This window comes from Uranotaenia lowii, chromosome 1 (genome assembly GCF_029784155.1).
Source record: "Uranotaenia lowii strain MFRU-FL chromosome 1, ASM2978415v1, whole genome shotgun sequence".
NCBI classification, from domain to species: Eukaryota; Metazoa; Arthropoda; class Insecta; order Diptera; family Culicidae; genus Uranotaenia; species Uranotaenia lowii.
This window is the reverse complement of record NC_073691.1, coordinates 100640364-100664769: the sequence shown is the minus strand read 5'-3', so window position 1 is coordinate 100664769 and position 24406 is coordinate 100640364. Positions and strand designations below refer to the sequence as shown.

The 24406-nt window shown below is 34.9% G+C and overlaps 1 long non-coding RNA gene across 1 annotated transcript; it reads right to left on the bottom strand.

The window, feature by feature from the left end:
• Positions 1-20809: 20809 nt before the first annotated feature.
• LOC129748975 (uncharacterized) lies at positions 20810-23637 on the bottom strand. The gene is made up of 3 exons (XR_008737890.1): positions 23504-23637; positions 21800-23328; positions 20810-21703 (listed from the first exon to the last, which is right to left on the bottom strand). It is a non-coding gene; the product is annotated as an uncharacterized LOC129748975 (long non-coding RNA).
• Positions 23638-24406: the final 769 nt, after the last annotated feature.

Here is a 24406-nt window from a genome sequence, read left to right as displayed (position 1 = left end):
AGGGATTTAAAATATAGACCTTAATCACACTCGGCGTATTTATAATCCGGAAATTCTGAAGTTGTCAATCGACAACACCCCACTTTTTCCCCTACTATTTTTTGACGACAGTTAAATTTGTAACGAATCTATGGAACATTTGAATGTATCATATAATTCGATTAGCTTTTCACATTAGCGACACGCCAAGTTGAACGACTCCAAACGCTTTGATATAAAAAAATAAGAGCGCTTTAATGATTGGATTTTATTGAAACTTTTTAATAACGAAAGTGTTAAAGCTCGTGGTACCTATGTTTCAAAAAGTGTCTATGTACACAACACACTACTTATAAATGTTGAGAACAACAAGTTAATTTTATAATATTATTTGCAAATACGGCGCTTTGGTACTAAATAATTTATAACATAATTTCATAGTCAAGACGACTTAAATTAAAAAAATATAAAATTCAGTCGTTGACGTTTTGTTGGTTTTCAAATTAAAAGCAACAACATAATATGGGATTAAAAGCAACATTTCTAATCGATTTTCTGGTTTTTTGAAATCAGCGAAATATGCTTAGTTTTCACTTTTATTTAAATCTCTTTTCAAACGATCTTTTTTTAAACGTCCCTGGTCCTTGACATCCCTTCTCTGTTCCAAACTACTCATTGGTAGTGCAATTTTCTGCCGAATTTTTGACAGTAATAGTCACTTAGAGACTGTAAAAGATCCGGAAAACCAATTTTCGAAACCAATCTTGACATTCCCAATTTCACAAAAACCTCTTCAAAATGATGATCAATTAACAGTCTAAACTAGCCATTTTAATAAAATTGAACAAGGTTTTTTCCAAGGGTTTCACGAATTTCTTTTAAAGGGTATTTTTAAACGTACTCAAAAATCGTTAAAAAAAATCCAGCTATGATAATTAAAGAACAATTTATTTCTGATGCAAGTGTCTAAAAGCTCATAAGATAGTAATAAAAAATTGGAAGTAAAACCGCTTAACAAGAGAAGCGATTTCACAATTACTCCAAATGGTAGTACAATAATATTTGATCAATCTTAATATTCAATGGCAGATTATTATTTCTGTTATATTCTTTTTTCTATTTAGAATTCTATAAATCTTCTGGAAACGCTCTTAATAGAATAAGTGAATTTATCGGACATTAGATAGGCTGGTATGAATCATATCCTACTTTTTGGTGCAACGATCATGTTTTCTACTTCAGAAATTTCCCACAGGGAATTTCAAACATCACGCGAGTCGAGATAATATTTGAAAAAGATCTGTGAGCCGGTGCAAATAAAACCGGCTTTCTTTCTCTTGAAAAAGAAAATCTTTAAAATGCATAAAAAATCATTAAAATGTCTTTTTTAAATTGAAATAAAAAAGATTAACCGTTAGGCTAGAAGCTACAAACCGCCGCTTTCATTTGAAAGGGTAAATTTTGATATTTCTTTATTACTTTTTATTTGGTTCATAAATGCTTTTCATATGTGGTCGATTCCAGCCGGTTGCATTAGCTGGGATGCCATGCGTTTTAATTGGAATGGTTTTTCGTTGGTAACAATCTTTTTTTAATTTTATATTTTAAAATTTAATTTGTTTGGAAGATTAAGAAACTATTTTCTTCATTTATATTAAAACTCTACATAGCTACCTATAAATTTAAACTTCGTTTTTAAGGTTGCCGCTACAAGTAAAAGCAAAGCATAGCTCGAATGCTATAAATAAAATCATAAAACTTTTTTCTGCAAAATTGACACAAAACCTTTCGGTAATTCAAAGATACTAAATTTGTAAAATTAGGCCCGGTGGATCCTTATAATTTTAATTCTAAATTTTAGTGTTTCCCAGCTTAGTTGTCTTTGCAGTGTTAATATTTATAATAATCAAATATTTAGCTATTCAGATTTTGCTATATTTTTTTAAAGTTTCTTGTAATGTCCAGAAGATTTGAGATATTTTTTTCTGGCAAGCACATTAAGCCATTGGGGGTTTTTTGAAGAATTTTGAGCTTGGGCATTTCAATGTTTGCGGTTCTTTTCCATGATTGCAAAACTTTGCATCAACGTTTTTAAGAGATTTAAAAGTACATTACTGTAGGAAATACAATTTCATAACTTGCATGTCTTAAATCCTCTGAATACGAGCGAGACTCATCAACATATTTGGTCATAAAGGGCCTTATTCTGCGAGGCGAATGAAGTGACTCGGAGTCACATTAGTCGTAGTCACGTGACTATAGTCGTGGTATTCTGAGAGGCGACTCACTCCAGGTGACTAGTTCATCGCCTCGGGTGCAAATTGACAACAGATCTTCATCTTGACGATTTTTAAGTGATGAACTAGGTTCATCAGATTCATTGAACGAACTGTCATAACTTGTCAAATGTATAAAGAACCTTTTAAGCAGGTAATGCGATATTGAATTTTTCGCATGACGTCACGTTTATGAAGCATTCCAATATTGATAGCAACCAAATTCACTTTTGATGCAAACTTAAATTAAACTTTTCGAGTTCCTTTTTTTGTCGAAGCTCGATAATGTAAACTTATCATTGCTTTGTATTTAATATGTAGTCCAAAAAGCATCTTCACCTTTTTTACTACCATTTTTTTTAATATTTTAAACTCTCCTCTATATAATGAACAAATCACATCATTATTCACATCTTTATTCGGATTCTTCATCAGAGTCCAAAAACTAAACTGCTAGGAAATTTCAAGTTCAGATTGAAAACTCATATCCATAATTTTATTTTATTTTTACGTTTGTCTTACCAATTTTAAATTTTGCGATTTAAGTTAAAGTTAATTCAAAATTATGAAGCTATTATGAACACATTTGAGCTTTTTTTTAAAGTAACATATATTGCAAACTAAGTATACTTCAATATAAATGTGTAGTTTTTAAAATTCCGAAAAAAGCATCCCAACTTTTATTGTCATCAAACATTTGAAGATTTTTTAATTTTATGAACTTTGCTTATTATTTATTTTGCGAATCACATCAAGAGATAAGTTATCAATAAAAACATATGATTCGAAATTCATAACGACAATTAATTACAAAATTAAATTTTCAATTAAACAAATTTCATGTACGTAGCTCTGGCTGGACTAATATAATCTGAGTTGATATTCAGATTATAAACTCATACCCATTGGTGATTCTAGCGTTTGTGTGGAATTTTGGAATAATTTATTCCAAAGAAAAACGATAAGTTGTGATTGTTTTTGTTTTTAAATTAATTAGTTTGACAAATCAAATTGTGAAAAAGTACGATATGCTGTTTTATTGAGTTTGATTAACAACTGAGCTTGATTATTAAGTTATAGAATATTTTTTCTTGAATAAATTCGGATTAAATTGTATATGTACATATTTATAAACAAAAATGATTTTTTTAAGTTGCAAATTATTCAACCTACTAATACATAAGCAAAAGCAAGAATATCTTACCTTAAAAACAATTTTTTTTTCTTGGATTGACAGTTCGTTGAAGTTCATCCGAAATGATCTTTTCTAAACGTACGTACATACTCAGGTGATGCAAATGAAATCAATTTCATGTACAATTTTTCACATTAGTTGTTAAATTTTAGGTGTAAATAGATTTTGATGTTTTTGCTAAGTATATTATTTTGCGTTTACATTTAGCCTAAACACTCTTATTAACAAAAAAATTACATTTTTGCCTGTTTTGGTTCAAACAAATTCTAAACGTAAAAAAATGCTTCACCTCCCTTTACATTTCGTTGGTGTTTGCCACTGTATTCATTCGCAAATGAATCATACTTATGAAAAACAAGAGGGAAAACAAAACAACCAAAAGATTTAGAAAAACGCTTTTAATTTTTCTGCGTTTTCGAGTTTTGTCTCGCGTCCCTGGAACCGTATGGGGACTATGGCCAGCAATTTAGCACCTGCTTTTGGAGCCAGCTCCCCTACAACAAATCCAGTAGGACGGAAACAAAAATATTCTGGACTAACAGGTAAAAAGGTAAGTTTTCTTAAAAGACCCATCGGAACTATAATTTAGTTAATTCTATTTTTTAGGTGCTGCGTTATTGGGTTCCAACGACCAGGAATGGTAAGCGCGCTGTGGTCGTTCGGTCAGTGTAACAGTGTGGTTTTCCCCAGAGGCAAGCTAAGACCAAGCGGCGCTTCGGTGCTGACCTCGGGACAAACATGCACGCACAGGTACTTTTTGGATCATGCTATAGATCACTCCAGGCAGCTACTCAAATCGTTTCGAGAATGATTCTGGTAGCGGAAAAGCTATCGAGCAGATGCCTTGTTTTAAATAAAGAAAAGCAAGCAAATGTAAGTTGGTAAATTTTATATTTTCAAGTACCTAGGTATATAAAAAATAAATTTTTAAATACTGAATCCGAAATTATTTTTTTATATGTATGCGTGCTCCCTTCAATATCGGTTTTGGGAATTATTGAACTGGGGGTGAAATAAAATAATAAAATTGAATGAATAATTAGAATAAAATTGAAATTTACTTTTTGGATTCCTGATTCAGATAAGGTACATCAGGGCAAGTGTTAACGAAGGGTAAGGACAAACAAGGCCGTTTACTCAAAAATTGCTATTAATGTTTTCGTCAATGATTCAAATTTGGTCCTTTTTCACTTTTATTTTATGACATTGAAAACATTGGTTTTTTTCATGGAATTCAGGTGCTTTCCCCATAATTTCCTACCGAGTCACTTGCGAAATAGGTTACGACTTCAAAAGTCACTTGCCACCGACTTGAGTCACGCCATTCGCCTCTGAGAATACGGTGAGAGTTCATGAATGTTCATTCTAGTCACCTAAAGTCACCTAGAGTCACGGCATTCGCCTGCCAGAATAAGGTGACTCTGAAAAACCGAGTCACTTCACGTCACTCGCCTCGCAGAATAAGCCCCAAAAACTGTTTGCTCATTCTGTAAAACTTTAATTAAACTAAGACATAAATATTATAATCAGATTCTTACAAGTCATGATAATACATTCTTCAGAAAGATGTTTTAAAATCAAAACTTTCATTCACAATCAACGTTAACGTCTTACACTGAGATTCAAAAAGGAAGAACCTCACTCGATAAAATATTAACTGAACGAGATTTCGCAACTTTGCTTAAGACATAAATAAAAAAAAAACAAATTATTATCATCAACCTGATTGTACTGAGCTTTTAATAGTATGTTCTCTATAAAAATGTTTAAAAAAGTATAACTGGCCTTTAACATTCATCAAGTTTTTAACATAACTGACAGTTTTAAAAAAGTCGTGGTATGTTCAGCTTTTTCTGAACTATAAAACTTGTTTCATTGTTCAAAAGCTTGCACAAATATTATTCCATGGCATCTCTGTCTTCCAAAAAGTAGTTTTTCTGCTGGTGATTCTCAGTCTGAGAAAGCGTTGACATTCAAGACAAAAACCGTTTGTGATACTCACGATGAGATTACCTAGCATCACACTGAGATTCAAAAAGGGAAAATCTCACTCAAAAAAATCTCAATCTCATGAGATTTCGCAACCTTGCTTGGGTGATACTATTTTAAAAAGGAAGAATACCGTTGTGGTATGAAAACAAGTTACAAACGGTTATCTTTAGGATGAATATTATTCGTTATTTTTATTGATTTTGAATGAGATTAATCAATTAAAAATATGGATTGTCTCTGATAATACACTGGATACATGGTCGGGCTTTCAAGACGGATTAAGATAGTTGTAAAGAATTCGATCCCACTAGCGTGAAAATTATCCTGGTATAAGTATCCTAACATATTTAAGTTTTAGTAGTCATTATCTAAATGCAACTGAGTTTTATTTCTTGACTAACTATTGTATGTAACATCTGTAGTTCGACTTTTTTCATTTAAATCTTCAATAAATTTCATAAGTTTAAAGCGGGGCTTGAATAATAAATCGTTAAGATTTGAGATCCAGACAAGGGAGTTCGAGTCGGAGTCGAGTCTTAAATGAAACATAATCGTTGTATTGAAAGCGTATAGTTTATTTCTGAATTGGGTCTGGAATCAATATAAGATTATATTATGTTAACTGGTTCTAAGGTTCAAGTTCTAAATTAAAGTTCAAATGCAAATCCGATAACTAAATTAGAACAAATAATCTGAAAGTAGCAGCGTCTGAATCTAAGTTCCCAATATGAATGAAAAAAAAAATACATAAATTATATTCATCCACGAATTTGAAACCTGGGTCTTCATTTTCGGTATTTGCCTTTATTTGTAGTGAGTCTGTATAATCGAACCTAAACTGGGCCTCAAATCCTAGTTTTAATTGGACTTCTGAAGAGGAATCTGCGTTGAATGTCTTGACCTGAGTCTGAATTTGTTGTTACTTTGATGACTATCACCTAATTGAATCCCAAAATGAAACCTAAATCTGAGTTAAGCCTATTGGGTTGAAACATTCAGTTCTTTGAAGTTGACTCTGCTTTAATAATCTTAAGTAGGATATTGAGACAGGTTTAAGGCTTGTTCGAATAAGGCTGAGAAAAATCTGATGTCTAAATCTTTAACCTGAATACACGGTTACTACCTAGTAGACATGGGGCCTTATTCTGCGAGGCGAATGAAGTGACTCGTAGTCACATTAGTCGTAGTCACGTGACTCTAGTCGGGGTATTCCGAGAGGCGACTCACTCACGGTGACTAGTTCATTGCCTCGGTGGCTTGATGTTCATTTTGGCGTTCCAAAGGCAATGAACCAGTTTCATCGGGTTCACCATGCGAACTGTCAAACATGTAAGGAACATTCAAAGCAGGTAGTGTGATATTCAATTTCTTGGATGACGTCACATTCATGAAGAATTTGAATATAACAAATGCATGAAAAAAATCAAACCAATCTTTTTCGATTATTCCCATAAATCCCTTAGCGGAATTAAAATTGTCTTCCACTCTAGTCCATGATGAGAATTGAGATTTTCATTTTTGGGCGTGATAAATTTTCAGATTTAGATTAAAAAAATAAGAATTAAAAAGTAAAATAGCTATAGAGAATTCCAAATTCAAAGATCCAATTCAGATTGAAAACTAAAATTTTATTCTATATTATCGATTGTCAGGTTAATTTGAATTTTTCGATTAAACGTCATGCTAATTCCACAGAAATTAATTCCTAATACAAAAAACCTTCATAAAAACATATTTCAGATTAAAAGTTTAAATTTCAAACAAACAATTAAATAAAAAATGAAATTCAGTCTTTAAACGAACTGAATCCTTAAAAAAAATTCCTTTTTTTTTTTTTTAAATCTTATACTATATTTATTGAGGCAATTCACTTTATAAAAGTATTATTGTGCCGAGGGTCTGGTTTTGACTTAGAATTAAGGGGGGGTTGGAAGGGGTTTTTGGATGTGGAGGAAGGGATTGGGGAAGGAGAACAATTTATTTCACTGGTCGATTTCCGAGCCTCGGAATTGATAAGTGTAATGTTTGTACGTTGAGGGTCATCTTCAGCCTCGTCACCTGAGGCGATGGGCGAAGCTTGAGGGGTTAATCTTTTGCGGGGCGGTGAAACGGTCAAGTGTACTGTTGCTGGAGCTGGAGTGTTGCGTTCTGTCGAGTGATGAAGTCTTTTTTGGGGTTGTTGTTGCTGTTGGTCCTTCTGTTGTGTCGGTTCGGTCGGTGCGGTGATTTTTTTCGGCTGCTGTTTTTTCTTCTGCTGGTTGAAGGTATCGTTATGATATTTGACTACTTCTGCGTAGCTGGTAGTATTCGGTGTTTGGATTAATCTGCGAGCGGCGTCCAGTGTGATGTTCTGCTCGGTTTTTATTTTCAGCACGGCAGTTTCATAAGCGTACACAGGGCAGTTTCTATCAAGCGGAGAGTGGTTTGATTTGCAGTTTGCACAAAACTTCGATTTAGCAGTGCAAGCTTCGCTGCTGTCCTTTTCTTAATATAGAAATAAACATATGCAATTGTTCTGTCTCAATAACTTGAACAAACAAACATATATGTAGGTAAAATAAAAATTTATTTCTTAATATAATAGTTTTCAATAAAATAACCTCCTAGCCTTGAACATTTACAAATGAATCAGAACACCAACAATCTTTGAAAATTGTGTAATTTTACATCTTTAAATTTTTATTTCTCTAAAAACAGGAAATCTACGAAAAATATACATTTTTGGTTTTTAGATATTTGTTTTTTAATGATTGCGTAACTTGATTGTTGATAGCAAGAAAATTCACTTTTGATGCAAATTTAAATCAAATTGTGAAAAATTTGAATATGCTGTTTTATTGAGTTTGATTAACAACTGGGCTAGTTTATTGAGTAATGGAATATTTTTCTTGATTAAATTCGGATTATATTGTCATTACCTTAAAAAGTCAATAATTCAATAAACAGAAAGTGAACATATGCATATATGTCCATATTTATAAACATAAGAGCAAGTTCACTGGTTGAGATGGAGTTGGAAATTTCGAAGGTTTACATCACATCACAACACATTTGCCGTCCACCGGTGTTGGGAAAATCTGATATTCGAACAGTTTCGCGCTGCAAAATTTGTATCGTATAACACTTTTTGGCGGAGGGTGATAGAAAAACACGATATTTTGCAACACCGAACCAAGTGATAGAGTCGGCGTTGCAATACAGTATTCGTGCATGAAACGCTTCGGTGCTGCCATCTAACTTATGCTCAAAACCTCAGTTGAGGGGAAAATAAAGGAAATTGAGCAATTTCAGGATGTAAACATAAAGTGATATTTTCTTTTTTTATTTAATCTTTTATCACTTAAATTGATACGAATTGCAATGAAGTTAATCAACTCTTTCAAACTCACAGCCAATTTTTTTCATGCCCTTGCCAATCGAATACATTTTGAGGCGCAGAGATGCCAGATAGCTGGGTGAATAAATAAATTCTGTTTGTTTGTTTTGTTTGAGCGGTTTTTGGGAGTAGGAAATTGTTTCGTTTTTTATACGCTTCTCCCTCCGCAATCTACCATGGAACGATCCTGTCAATCTTCCTGCATACGAAAACAGATGCAATCTTATTGGTCTACAAACACTGTCTTCCCGTCGAGCTTTGTCTGATGCATCTTTTATATCTGACATAATACTGGGTCATATCGACTGTTCCCAAATTTTAGAACTTGTGAATTTTAACAGTAGGCCCAGAAACCTTCGCTCTCAATCTTTCCTAGTTGTTCCGCATGCTTCTACTAATTATGGTCAAAATACACCTCTCATAAGAACAATCCGAACATTCAACCGCGTTTCATCAGAATTTGATTTTCATATCTCCCGAAACACACTCAAATGTAAATTCCGTAGAGCTCTTTCATAATTATAGTTTTAAGAGATAATTGTATTGTGTGATAAATTTAAGTACTCGGTGTATCATTTAGATTTAAATTGTAATCTGTTGATGCAAAAGATGAGGGTTTTTACGCGCATATGAGACGGATTCAATCTTTTTCATATGGGCTTTTTACCCTCCAATACAGATAAAGATAAAGATATTCCGTCGGAATGTCCGATAACAAGTTCGGAACGCCGCCTTTAATGGATCCATCATCTTTAGAAAACGGAACCCTCGCTGTTAATTCGACAAGTGTCAATCAGATCAAACGTAGGCGTCGAATCGGGAGTAAAATTCAGCTTGTGTTCTGAATTACCTATACTTTTTATACGTCACTTGCTTAATTATCACTTTGAAAGTGATTTAGGAAGAGTTCAAAAACTTTATCAACTCGTGTAATCAAATGCACTCCAATACAAAACTCCTAATTCTGCAGAATACAGTTTAATATTGGAATGCATTGTAACTTAAACAATACTTGTTCATACATATAAATAATAAAATTTTCATATTGACACTAGGTACTATTTCAAGATAATGATCAAGTAAAATGAATTTGATTTCAATTTTCGAACGGTGAATTCAAAATAAAAAAGTCAGTAAAATTACTGAAAAGCAAATTCACTTGGCATCGCTGGTTGCTTTCGATTTTATACCTTCGTATTCTATCACACCGGTGGACGGCCAACATTTTTGGTCTATATTTCACGATAGAAAAATTCCCATCTGTGCTACAGCTGTCAAAATTCCTACCACTTTTTCCCAACACCATTGGACTTGCTCTAACTGATTTTTTAAGTTGCAAATTATCCAACCTACTAATACATAAGCAAAAGCAAGATTATCTTACCTTAAAAACAATTTTTTTTTTGGATTGACAGTTCGTTGAAGTTCATCCGAAATGATCTTTTCTAAATGTACGTACATACTCAGGTAATGCAAATCAAATTAATTTCATGTACAATTTTTCACATTAGTTGTTAAATTTTAAGTTTAAATACATTTTGATGTTTTTGCTAAGTATTTTATTTAGTGTTCACATTTAGCCTAAACACTCTTCTTAACAAAAAATAACATTTTTTGCCTGTTTTGGTTCAAAAAAAATGTAAACGTAAAAAAATGCTTCACCTCCCTTTACATTTCGTTGGTGTTTGCCACTGTATTCATTTGCAAATGAATCATACACAAGAAAAACAAGAGGGAAAACAAAATAACCAAAAAATTTAGAAAAACGCTTTTAATTCTGCGTTTTCGAGTTTCGTCTCGCGTTACTGAAACCGTATGGGGACTATGGCCAACAGTTTAACACCTGCCTTCGGAGCTAGCTCCTCTCCAACAAATCCGGTAGGTCGGAAACAAAAATTTTCTGGGCTAACAGGTTTAAAAGGTAAGTTTTCTTAAAAGACCTATCGGAACTATAATTTAGTTGATTCTATTTTTTAGGTGCTGCGTTATTGAGTTTGAACAAGCAGGAATGCTTAGCGCACTTTGGTCGTTCGGTCAGTGTAACGGTGTGGCTTTCCCCAGAGGCAAGCTAAGACCAAGCGGCGCTCCGGTGCTGATCTCCGGAATAACATGCACAGGTACTTTTTGGATCATGCTATAGAGCACTCCAGGCAGCAGGACCCTTCCTACTCAAATCATTTCGGGAATGATTATGGTACCGGAAATACAGCGGAATAGCTAACAAGGAGATGCCTTGTTTGAAGCAAGCAAGCAAATGTAAGTTGGTGAATTTTATACTGTAAAGTATATAAAAAATAAATTTTTAAATACTGAATCCGAAATTATTTTTTTTATACGTTTGCGTGCTCCCTTCAATATCGGTTCTGGGAATTATTAAACTAGGGGTGAAATAAAATAATAAAATTGAATGAATAATTGAATAAAATTGAAATTTACTTTTTGAATTCCTGATTCAGATAAGGTTCACCGGGGCAAATTTTAACGAGGGGTAAGGACAAACAAGGCCGTTTCGTCAAAAACTGCTAATAATGTTTTCGTCAATGATTTGTTTTCAAATTTGGTCCTTTTTCACTTTTATTTTATGACATTCAAAACGACTATTGGTTTTTTTCATGGAATTCAGGTGCTTTCCCCCTAATTTCCTACCGAGTCACTTGCGAAATAGGTTACGACTTCAAAAGTCACTTGCCACCGACTTGAGTCACGCCATTCGCCTCTGAGAATACGGCGAGAGTTCATGAATGTTCATTCAAGTCACCTAAAGTGGCTTCGAGTCACGGTATTCGCCTGCCAGAATAAGGTGACTCTGAAAAACCGAGTCACTTCACGTCATTCGCCTCGCAGAATAAGCCCCATGGTGTAGCTTCAAAATTGTTCTTCATATACTTGGTAAAGATTCAAGATTCTACGAGGTAAACTGTAAGATTAAAAAAAAATTATAGCTTGAGAAGAAAAGCTTACAAGCTTGGAGAAGCTTAACATTCTGGGAAGTTGCTAGACATAGCTAAAAAAAATAATAATAATGGTTGTCCCTGCCTCTGAGGAGCTATAATGATCCTTGCAAAAAATACTCTGAGAAACTCATTAAACTTCCTAAGACAGCATAAGGAGGTTGGAATTGAACTTAGTGAAACTGGAACATTTTACTATCAAAGAGTTTTGGAACATTTACCGATAATTAACGATATTTTAAACAATTTTATGCCTACTAAAAACAATCTATCATTCGTAGACTTAATCTGAATAAGGAATGTAAATTGGTCTAATTTCTTTAATTGCATTGAGCACTAATTCTTTAAACAAATATCATATCCGTAAATAAAGACACTCATTAATAAAGGTCTTGTCAGGTTTAATAGAGTTTTGATGTGATTGTGCAGTTAAGGCAAGGTTTCTATCTATAAATCTATTTTAACTGAAGTCGGAGTTGAAGGCGTGATTTCAACCTAGAAGTTTTTTCCTTCTGATGTCAAGTTTTTTTTATGAAGAACACGATTCTTAAAATTCAAATAGGTTTCTATAAATTAAAAAAAACTGAACTGAGTTCATCGTATTAACGAATCTAAGGCCCACGGTTTACAACAACCATTAATACAGTAATTGAAATCAGATGGTTGCACAATAACGAAGAAAAATATAATCACATTTAAACTACAAATATTTTTGAAGATAATCTGAATGGATTTCTACGAGTATCACAAGGATTACACATTTTCAGGACGAAACAAAGAAACACTTCCGTCAATGTTGAAACATTGTAGTAGTTGCTAGCCGGGTCGATATTTTCTTTTCGTGCCTATGTTCTACCGCATACTTCTGAAAGATATGATGAGGAACAAGAGTAGATTATAGAGCCGCACTGGAGATTTTGTCTGACGAAATCAAATTTATCCTGAAGGAACCGGTCGATGTTTTGTTTATTTTTACCATGCGTTACTCACGTTATGTTACTCTGTCAGGAGCAGTGATGCCATGCAAACAAGCTGTTCAGTTGACACTGTAAAAAAAAGCGTTACGACTAAAAAAAAAAATTTAATAATTTATGAAAATTACAGAATGCTCGATACCCGCATAAATATGAATTGTAACCATACGATTTGTGAAATAGTCAAACGACGATTTGATTAAGCGTAAAAAAACTTTTAACAAACGATTATTCAAACTGTGGAAAACATTGGTTGAAGTGTGAATTCCGAATTCACAGTCTTTTTAATATGTCGTTAGGTTATGTAATTGTTAAAAACCGTTCAAACACTTATATGGAGAAACTGTTCTACAAACAGTTGAGATAATGTAAACAAGCCGCGACCAGAAACGTTTTTTCTGCATTGAACTGTTATTGCTATAGTTTTCCTTAAAGTTCTCTTGTATCTAAACATTTATAGTAAAAGTTATGAAAAGATTTCACAAATCGTTCTTCCAACGTTACAAAAACGGTATTCGGAACCGTTTGTGAATAAATCACGCACACATATACAAATGTTTTTAGAGTTTAAGAATTCCAATAAATAAAAAAACTTCTTTTCTCTATTTACAAATATTTTATTCACATTTTTCAGCTCGAATGCCACAAGAAGATCTCTCAAATGGTGTTTCCGTAACATTTGTGGCAGCATAGATGGCAAAAAAACGAAATTATTGGTGCTTCCGCCCACGCTTCCAGGGCCGAGATTCCTACCTTGTAGGCACCGTCGTACTGGGCCACTTCCTCGCCTAGCAGGAACACCTTCTCGTCCCGCTCCATCTCTTCGTCCAGGGCCGAGTTGAGGGCATCGCGGACGGTGAGCTGCTGAGCCGAAAGGACTTTCAAGGTCGAGATCGAACGACGCCCGATTCCTCGCCGAACACTGGAAGCCAGCATCCTTTTCACCGATCCAAAGGGATTTTACAGAACAAACCACACGACACAAGACACAACGCGGAACGGAGGCACCGGCGATGAAGATGAGCTCCGGGGCCCAAAGGGCCAGTTTGAGGCCATATTTGCGGGTTTCTGTAAAGAAAAAATAAAGTTATTAATTATTGTAGCAGAAAATTTATGTTTTTCAAAATAACTTACTGCTTTAAGTCCCGATTTATCGTGAGTTTTCCCGGCGCGGTGTATTCTTTTTCTTTTTCTTCACTATTATTTGACAGATTTTGGCAGCGGTGCCAAACATTCTGGTTTTTTATGTTCGCGCTATATTTTTTTTTAACAAAAACTTTGAATTTTATAGTTTTAGGTGGTTTTAGTATGAAAATTGCAGTAAAAATATCGGAGTTTTATTTATTTCAGCCTGAGATTCTACTGGCTTTGAATTTGAAATTAGAATCAATTTCACCGACATCAGTTTAAATACTGTTTGTTATTAATTGAGTGAACAGAAAAATCTAATAAAAACATTTTCATAAATGAATGCTTATTTTCTTCATGTTAAATCATCTGGCATCTCTAACCATCATTTCAGTCATTTTTTGACGTGAGTAAGGCAGAAGGCATGAACGCTAAGGATAACGGTTTGAGATCAATTTTACGATTCTGATAAATTTGAAATAAATCGTTCGTATTATCCATTCACCTTTTCAGATACCGTCACTTTTATACATGAACGTTCATGTTTCGTTCTTATCGTTGTCGAAGTAAAGTTCAGTATTATAGCTACGTTTACTGAGATAATCACCTTTTCTGGGTCCGTAGATGTATCGTATGGACTGTTTGTGATACAGTTTTTTACTATGCGGGTGTTTTACTAGTTTGAGTGGTTCCGGTTGACTAGTTGACTGCATGATTTTTGTTACAACACGCTGGCAGCTTTGATCGAAAGAAAAAAAAATCTTAAAATAATCTAAAGCGAAAAACGAGGAGAAGAGAATGAATAGAAGTTAAGAACAAATATTGAAAAGTAAAGTGTTAAAAGTAAATTTTAACTAAATAAAAAAAAATATGAAGTTTAAGGTGAAAAGTAAAAAAAAAAAGATAAATAATGCCAAGCTAGGTATAAACACAACAGAGCTAAGAGAATAGAAGAAGGAAGAACAGTAAATGATAGAGAGCAGCTTTAAACTTAGCAATTTTATTGATGTGCAGAGTAAAACAAGTAAAATTATTTTGAAAAAAATGAACAAAAATTGATGTATTGAAAACATTTTATCAATATAGTTGAAATTCGAAGTTTTATTTTAATACAATAGAAATAATGAAGCCAGAAAAGCGAATAATGAAAAGTCAATATATACTACAGTACGAAGTAAAAAAAAAAATAACTACAAGTAGTAAATAGTACTGCATGATTATAGTAAATAGTACACTTGATTATAGTAAATAGTACAGCATGACTATAGTAAATATTGCAGCATAATTATAGTAAACATTACAGAATTAAGAGTCATTACTAATGAGAGTAGACAGGAAATAATAAAAAGAATGAATATGATTCAATCATTTCTTCGTTGAATTACGGTCAAAGAGCGTAAGGAATGAAAACAAGCAAACAGTAAACTGTAAAAATAAAAGCGTAGAGTTAATAATAAAGTGTAACAGAAAGGTGTAAAAAAAAAACAATTAACAGTTTAAAGTAAATTTCAAAGAAGTTAAAAAAAAAGTAAAGAGGTAAAAAGAAAAAAAAATAAAAGTCAAAGAGTAAAACGTGAGAAATAAAACCAAGCAAACAGTAAAGTTTAAAAAGAAAAGCGTTAACAGTCAATAACAAAGTTTTAAAGAAGAGAGTAAAAAAAAAAGGAAAGTTGAAAGTAAATTTCAAAGAGACTAAAAATAATTGAGAGGTCAAATTGTAAAGAAATAAAGATGCTAACATAACAGAGCTAAGAGTTTAGAAGAAAATATCAAGGAAAACCAGTAAATGATAGAGAGTTGCTTTAAATTAAGCAAACGTTTCGAAGCTCAGAGTAAAACACTAAAAATTAAATAATAAAAGAAAGAAAAAAACGAACAAGAATTGATTGATTTCAAATTATTTGACAATGCAGTTGAAATCTGAAAGTTTTTTGATAGTAAAATAGAAATAATGAAGATTTGGAAATCAGGAAAGCCAACAAGAAAAGTCAATACGCAACTCTAGAGGTTCAACTGTCAAACGATGAAATCACGGTCTAAGAATCAAGTGCATTAAGTGGCATGAAGTAGATGTCAGGAATTATCCATTAAAACAGAAGAGTGAAAGGTAAAAGTAAAGACGTACGAAAAAAGAAAAGTAAAATCAAAGATCAAAGAACAGATAGCTAATAGTAGAAAGGAAAGAGTACATAATAAAGAATAGAGAATAGAGATTAATCAGTAAATGGTGAGAAGTAAAGAATAAAGAGTCAAGATTAAAGAGTTATAACAAAAAAAAAACGGTACAGGGTATTTATTATTGAGTAGAGAGAATATGACAGGTAGTCGAGAGAAAAGAGATTGGAAATATAAGAACGGGGAGAGAGGAGTAAAAAAAGTTGTTCAAGTAAGGAGGGATGTGTGAAGAGTGAAAGAAAAATAAGTTTAAATTATAAAAAAGCGAATAAGGTGAAATTGAATAATAAGACCAGATAAAATGATAAGAATATTGAGAGAAGATAAAATATACAATGAGTAAAGTAAAAAGTTATGAGCTAAGGGTAGATAATGAAATGTTGAAAAAAAGAGAGTAAAGAATAAAAAGTGAAGAGTGTTATGAACAAAGACGAAAAAGTGGTTGTTGAAGAGTAATGAAAAAAAAAAAATAAAGAAAATAGTAAAAGGTAAAAGTAAGTATCAAAAAGTGGTTGATGAAAAGTAAAATGAGTTAAGAATGCAAAGTAAAGAATAATAAGCAAAATAAGAGAAAGAGTTCAGAGTTGAAATGAAAAACGCAAGGTCAAAAGTAATGAGTAATGATAAGAAGTACGAAGTAAGGAAGAAGTAATAATGGATAAATAATAAACACGCAGAGCTAGGAGTAAATACTACAGCATCATTAGTACATAAAGAGCACTGAATTAAGAATCACGACGTATAAGAATAGATAAAAAAAGGATTCAATTAAGGAAAGAGACGGTTAAAGAGTAAAGTGTCAGGAGTGAAAACAAACTACAGTAATGTGTAAGAAAAAAAAATGTAAAGAGTTAATAATAAAGTGTAACAGAAGAGAGTAAAAAAAAGAGAGTTTAATAAAGTCAAAATTTTCAACTAGTAAAAAATCAAAATAATAAAAAGTTAAAAGCGAAGAGTGAAGAATATTATCATAGTGATTTTTTTTAAATTTATGATTTGTTATTATGGTTGTTATAATTATCCCAGAGAACGTTGAAGGGGTTGAACCTCTTTCGATACCAATTTTTTTTATCAATTGTTTTAAGTGGTTTTAGTGTTTTCGAATGAGAGTACGGGTGAAGGCGAATGTAGAGAATATTGGATATAGAATAATAAATCTGGGTTAATTGTATTGAGATTCAAGTTAGGTGATAAATGTTAAGGGAACATATGATAGTTGAAATTGATAGAAATTGAATGAAAAATATCCATAAAAAATGTACATAAATTATTCAGTGTGTACTTGAATTGTGAATTCATCTTTGAAGAATGCTAACAGAGAGCGGATGGGTAAAAATGAGAAAATTGTACGAAGGTTGAGAATCTCTCTCAGAAGAAAGGAGAGTCCGACCGACCGTGTCAGAAGTAGTTAGTAAAGAGTTGTTGTGTAGAGCAGTTCATTTAATTTATAAGAAATCGCGTTAAGTTTTCGAAGTAGAAATAAATAAAGAAAAAAGAATTCGAAGAGTGAAAGTAAAAAAAATTGAGAACAGAAACCCACCAGTCACGACAGAGGGATCGAGGATGAAGTGGCCCGAATCGGGGAGGAGGAGGTGGTTTAGCTAATCATCGGAGGAATGACTATCGTGGCCAGAGATACATGGGAATTTTACAAAATGTGCCATAAAAATTAATTTTAAACATTTTCACACTTATAAAACACAATCTGGTTGAAAATATAAATTACTGGATGTTTAAAAACCATGATTTTTCAATTTCTGATGCAACTGAATCGAAAAATAACTATTTTGGTAAAATTTCGAATTTAGTTTGAAAAATAACCATTTTTCAACTTCTCTGCCCTTGTTTATTACGTTTGAAAAATAACCATATTCCTACTTCTCACTGAAAAGTCATTTTATGGGTTCTCATGGAGAACTCATAAAATGGCATTTCCCGGGAAAAGGTCAAAAATGGTTATTTTTGAATAATAAATGGTTTAATAGTTTCTAGCGTGCAATAAAGTCACACTACACTGACAAATCATTTCACACTTTAGTGTGTCAAATTTCACACATTTTGGAAATAAGTAGACCAACACATTAAATGTGTGAAGGTACCGCTGCACACTAATGGGAAATACCGCTTAAGGAAACGAAATGTGTGCGTTTCACACATTATGCAAAAAGCGTTTAAAACAGGAAAATGTGTGAATATCACAAAACAGTTCAATTTAGGTAAACGGGAGGTGATAGTTAAACTTATTTTCATTCATTTGGATATTGAAACATCATGATTTGAAATCCAATTTTTTGTTTTATTAATTCTCGCACATTTTCAGTAATTATTTAATTTAAGTACTGCGGGGGGAGCAATTCCATGAGCTTTTTCTACCAGCCAGAACAAGCCGGCGATACCAGGCCGGATCTGAAAGAGAAATTCATGCATTAGTCGATTTATTTTCAAAATTTCAGGTGCTGTGCGGGTTTACTTGCCATTGTTCTTTCATGACTTGAAGCGACTTTAGGGATGATTGCTGCTTGGCTCGCGCATGACTGTTTGTGATTTCACACACTTTTTCCTTAATCTGCGAATTCGTATAATGTGTAAATTTCAAACTTGCATGGTGTGTGAAAACCACACTCGAGTTTGACAGCTCCATATATTTGCAGATAATGTGTGAAACTATTTTGCAAAATGTGTGAAATGATTTATCAGTGTAAACAAAAACGTAAACAACACCGACAAATCATTTCACACTTTAGTGTGTCAAATTTCACACATTTTGGAAATAAGTAGACCAACACATTAAATGTGTGAAGGTACCGCTGCACACTAATGGGAAATACCGCTTAAGGAAACGAAATGTGTGCGTTTCACACATTATGCAAAAAGCGTTTAAAACAGGAAAATGTGTGAATATCACAAAACAGTTCAATTTAGGTAAACGGGAGGTGATAGTTAAACTTATTTTCATTCATTTGGATATTGAAACATCATGATTTGAAATCCAATTTTTTGTTTTATTAATTCTCGCACATTTTCAGTAATTATTTAATTTAAGTGCTGCGGGGGGAGCAATTCCATGAGCTTTTTCTACCAGCCAGAACAAGCCGGCGATACCAGGCCGGATCTGAAAGAGAAAGTCATGCATTAGTCGATTTATTTTCAAAATTTCAGGTGCTGTGCGGGTTTACTTGCCATTGTTCTTTCATGACTTGAAGCGACTTTAGGGATGATTGCTGCTTGGCTCGCGCATGACTGTTTGTGATTTCACACACTTTTTCCTTAATCTGTGAATTCGTATAATGTGTAAATTTCAAACTTGCATGGTGTGTGAAAACCACACTCGAGTTTGACAGCTCCATATATTTGCAGATAATGTGTGAAACTATTTTGCAAAATGTGTGAAATGATTTATCAGTGAACAAAGGTTCGGATAATTTTTGACAGCTCAAACTATGGGCCAAAGAAAAATGAGGGAAAATTAATGAATGCACAATGGGCTTTAATATATTTTAAATTCAAAATGTATTTTATGTTCAAAACTATTAGTTGATAGTTCTGTAATTAAGTCAAATGAGTATGTACTACATTTGAAAAAAAAATGCAGGGAAGCAAGTTAAGAAGAATTAATAGAAGAATTAGATTTGACGACCATTTCGTATATACTGTTTTCTTTAAAAAAAAAAACTATTTCAGTTTGTAAGTTCAGAGCAATTTAGTAAATAAGAAAGTAAATCAATAAAGTCACACTAAACAAAAACGTAAACAACAAAGGTTCGGATAATTTTTGACAGCTCAAACTATGGGCCAAAGAAAAATGAGGGAAAATTAATGAATGCACAATGGGCTTTAATATATTTTAAATTCAAAATGTATTTTATGTTCAAAACTATTAGTTGATAGTTCTGTAATTAAGTCAAATGAGTATGTACTACATTTGAAAAAAAATGCAGGGAAGCAAGTTAAGAAGAATTAATAGAAGAATTAGATTTGACGACCATTTCGTATATACTGTTTTCTTTAAAAAAAAAAACTATTTCAGTTTGTAAGTTCAGAGCAATTTAGTAAATAAGAAAGTAAATCAATAAAGTCACACTAAACAAAAACGTAAACAACAAAGGTTCGGATAATTTTTGACAGCTCAAACTATGGGCCAAAGAAAAATGAGGGAAAATTAATGAATGCACAATGGGCTTTAATATATTTTAAATTCAAAATGTATTTTATGTCCAAAACTATTAGTTGATAGTTCTGTAATTAAGTCAAATGAGTATGTACTACATTTGAAAAAAAAAAGCAGTGAAGCAAGTTAAGAAGAATTCATATTTGAATCATATGAACTGTTTTCGGTGTGGGACATCGTTGAATATAATTTTTTTTGGAGAAAGTCCCTGTGGACTTAAAAAAAACGAGAAAGAGAGAGTAAAATTAATCATATGCTTCATATGAATTTACAACAGGGCTGTCATGGCCAAAGGTTTACGCCAAAAACAACTGAAAAAAAGATATTAAAGCCAAATAATAATAATAATTTAAGAACAATACCAGAAAATTAAAGATGAACTCAGAGTAGAGAAGGAGAATAATGTAGTGAATAAGTCAAATAAAGGATGAATATTAAAGCCAAATAAAAACAGTATCTAAAAAAATGAAAAAAAAGTTTACTGTTTTCTGGGTGTATCAAAACGCAGAATTGATCAAGATTGAAATAGACTATATGGAACTGAAAAGCACTATAGAGTGTCTTGAAACGCAAAAGAAAAACGATTAGGCCTCTTCGCACACACACCGCGCCGCAGGAGTAAAAGAGAAAACATCGGGAAATAGAAAAACGCTGTTCCGGGACAGGTACGCAAACTGGTCATTCTGTTGGTGATAGTTGAGAAGTGTAGTTCAACTTTAAATTGGAACAATGGATGCTCTTCGAAGGACGAAAAGGAGCACGAGCGCTGTTCCGGAGGATGAAGTCGGCTTAGGTCACGACATGGGTGACTTAGTCCATTCCGAATGGAGGGGAGGGGGGGGGGGCATGGAAGTGTGCACTCCGAGCGGTAATCGTTTTTATGTGGCTATGGTGGACGACTTCAGTGGGTACACCGTTGTGTATTTGCTGAAAGCTAAGTCGGAAGTTGAAGCAAAAGTGCGGGAGTACTGTGCCATGATGAAAAACCAATTCGGTCGGTCTCCCAAGGTTCTTCGCACGGACGGTGGTGGTGAATTTTCCAGCAAGGCACTGAAGATGTTCCTGGCTCAAAGTGGAATTGAGTTACAGCAGACGGCTCCGTATTCCCCACAGCAGAATGGGAAGGCGGAACGGAAGAATCGATACTTGATCGAGATGGTCAGGTGCATGCTGGCTGAGTCGGGTCTCGAGAAGAAGTACTGGGGTGAGGCACTCAGCACGGCGTGTTATCTGCAGAACAGGTCGCCGACATCAACACGGCCGAAGACGCCGTATGAGTTGTGGTACGGCAAGAAGCCGTCGTATAGACACTTGAGGGTTTTTGGTTCGGACGCTTTTGTTCACATTCCAAAAGAAAAGCGCCGGAAGTTGGATCAAAAGGCGATGAAAATGGTGTTTGTGGGGTATTCTGTGGGACGGAAAGCGTACCGTTTCTTGGTGCCAGAAACCGACAAAATTTGTGTGAGTCGGGATGCCAAATTTGATGAACCTGGAATAAAGAAGGGTCGGGTTGAACATGAGCTGCCACAAATTGAAAAAGTTGAACCTGAAAGTGTTGAAAAGTGTGGCGAAGAAATGGTTATACCATTAAGTGTGCCGCACCTTTGGAAAGTGAAGACTATAGTGATAGTGGTGAAGCTGATTCCGACGATCTTGAAGAATCCTTCTATGGGGATGCGACTGACGGGGAAACATCGTTTAGGGGTTTTCCGTTGGATGACATCGCTCGACGATCGCAGAGGTCGACGAAAGGAGTCCTGCCACAGCGGTTGATTGAACAAATCTTTGCGGCCGGAGTTCCTTTCGAGGAGGAGATGGAACCCACCAGTCTTGCAGAAGCCTTGAAGTGTGAAAACAGTGGTGACTGGAAGCAAGCGATGCACGACGAGCTCAAGTCGCACGCCACCAACGGAACATTGGATTTGGTGGAACTGCCTGTAGGACGGAAGCCGGTCGGATGCCGCTGGGTTTACAAAGTCAAGCGTAATGCTGCTGGGGAGCCAGTCAAATATAAGGCTCGCCTGGTGGCGCAAGGTTTAACCCAGAAGTTCGGACAGGACTACGACGAGGTGTTTGCTCCTGTTATTCGACAAACCACTTTGCGGACGCTGCTGGCTATAGGAAGTAAGTACAAGTTGCAGTTGAAACATTTCGACGTCAAAACTGCATACTTCTACGGAGTCTTGGACGAGGACCTCTACATGCGGCAGCCTCCTGGTTACGTGAAGAAAGGCAGTGAACAGCTGGTATGCAGATTGAGGAGGAGCATATACGGGCTCAAACAGACTGCGCGTTGCTGGAACCAACGGCTGCACAATGTCCTGGTGAAAATGGATTTAAAGCAGGGAACAGCGGATCCTTGTTTGTACACCAAAGTGGCCAATGGGAAAAGAGTGTACCTTCTCATCTACGTCGACGATATTTTGGTGGGAAGCGAGGATGGTACCGAGATAGAGAAAATCTATCAGTCACTTAGGAAAGAGTTCGAACTGACGGATCTTGGTGATGCGAGCTACTTCTTGGGATTGGAAATTACGAGATTTCAAAACGTATACAGCATTTCCTTGGAGAGCTACATCGATCGAATAGTACAACGGTTTGGCCTTTCCGATGCAAAGGCTGCCAAAACGCCGATGGAAGAAGGTTTCGTTAAAATGGAATCCGAAAGCCCAACCCTGGATGGTTCGACGCCCTATAGGAGCCTCGTAGGGGCACTTTTGTACGTAGCGGTGTGTGCGAGACCCGACATTGCGGTGAGCGTTTCGATCCTGGGGCGCAGAGTGTGTTCGCCGACGAAGGCGGATTGGGTCCCAGCGAAGCTGATTTTGAGCTACTTAAAAGGAACCAAATCTTGGCGGCTCAAATATGGTGATTCTTCTGGAAAGCTTCTCGGGTACTCTGATGCTGATTGGGCTGGCGATTTGAAGACCCGACGATCGACTGCTGGATACGTGTTTCTATATTCGGGTGGTGCGATTTCTTGGGCGAGTAGACTCCAGAATAGTGTTGCGCTGTCATCCATGGAGTCCGAATACGTGGCTCTCAGCGAGGCAAGCCAGGAAGCTGTTTGGCTACGAAATTTGTAGGCCGATTTTGGAGAAACTGTGGTTGAACCTGTGGAGATGTTTGAGGATAACCAAAGTTGCATTAAGTTTGTGGCCTCCGAACGAATGACAAAACGCTCCAAGCATATTGAAGCAAGGCGGTGTTTTGTGAAGGAGATGTGTGACCGGAAGACGCTTTTGCTATCCTACTGCCCTACAGAAGACATGGCTGCAGATTTACTCACCAAACCGGTGGGGGCCACAAAACTCTGGAAGTATTCTTCGATGGTTGGATTAATAGCTTCAGGACTTGGAAACTGTTGAGGAGGAGTGTTGGTTTGGCAACAGACTTTCCAACCACTCGCACTGAACTGAAACATTTGAGTGGCTGTCAGTAATTTTCCACAGCCACTAGCCTACTAGGTACAGATCGTGCACGCATACACGCATAGTTTTTCTCGATCATTCTTTCTTGAGCATTTGCTGCGTTAACATCGTTAAATTTATTTTATTTAATTTATTTATTTTATTTTTTTGTTTATTTCAATTTCACTGTCCGCCAAGATGAATGTCATTCCACACCTTGCTTATAGTCGATTCACACATCATTTTAAAATTTTTAAGTATTTGTATCTCCGTAATAAAGCTAGTTTTTTCGTTTCTTTTTCCTCCCCCCTCTTTGCACTATACGTTGCGGACCGTGCAACGCAATAAGTTCGATTGTTTTTGTTGTTGCCTCAACCTTTGCGGCGGGGTTGAGGATGTTCTCCTCAACGACAGCTATCGGCTGGAGCTATTCAAATTCAAGAACGTAAATGAGTAGGTATTTGTGCCTCGTCTTCTTCATGCATCATGTAGCAACCGAACGTTGAGAGAGTTCGTTCGGGGCAGCAAACGAATGGTGTCTCTCAGAGCAGATCCTCCTCATGGGGGGAGGTTTGAATGAATGTATATGTATCGTCTCCTGTATAGCTATGCGAGGCCTCAAAGTGTGTATTTTGAATGCCTCTGATGAGAAAATTGGTGAGGATTTCAATCACTGCTTTTGATTGACTGTATCACCGTACGGACGAGTTTCATAATATATTTTTTAAAGACGAGAAACATGGGATTTCGGATGACTATGAACGTTTAACAATATTTTTTCA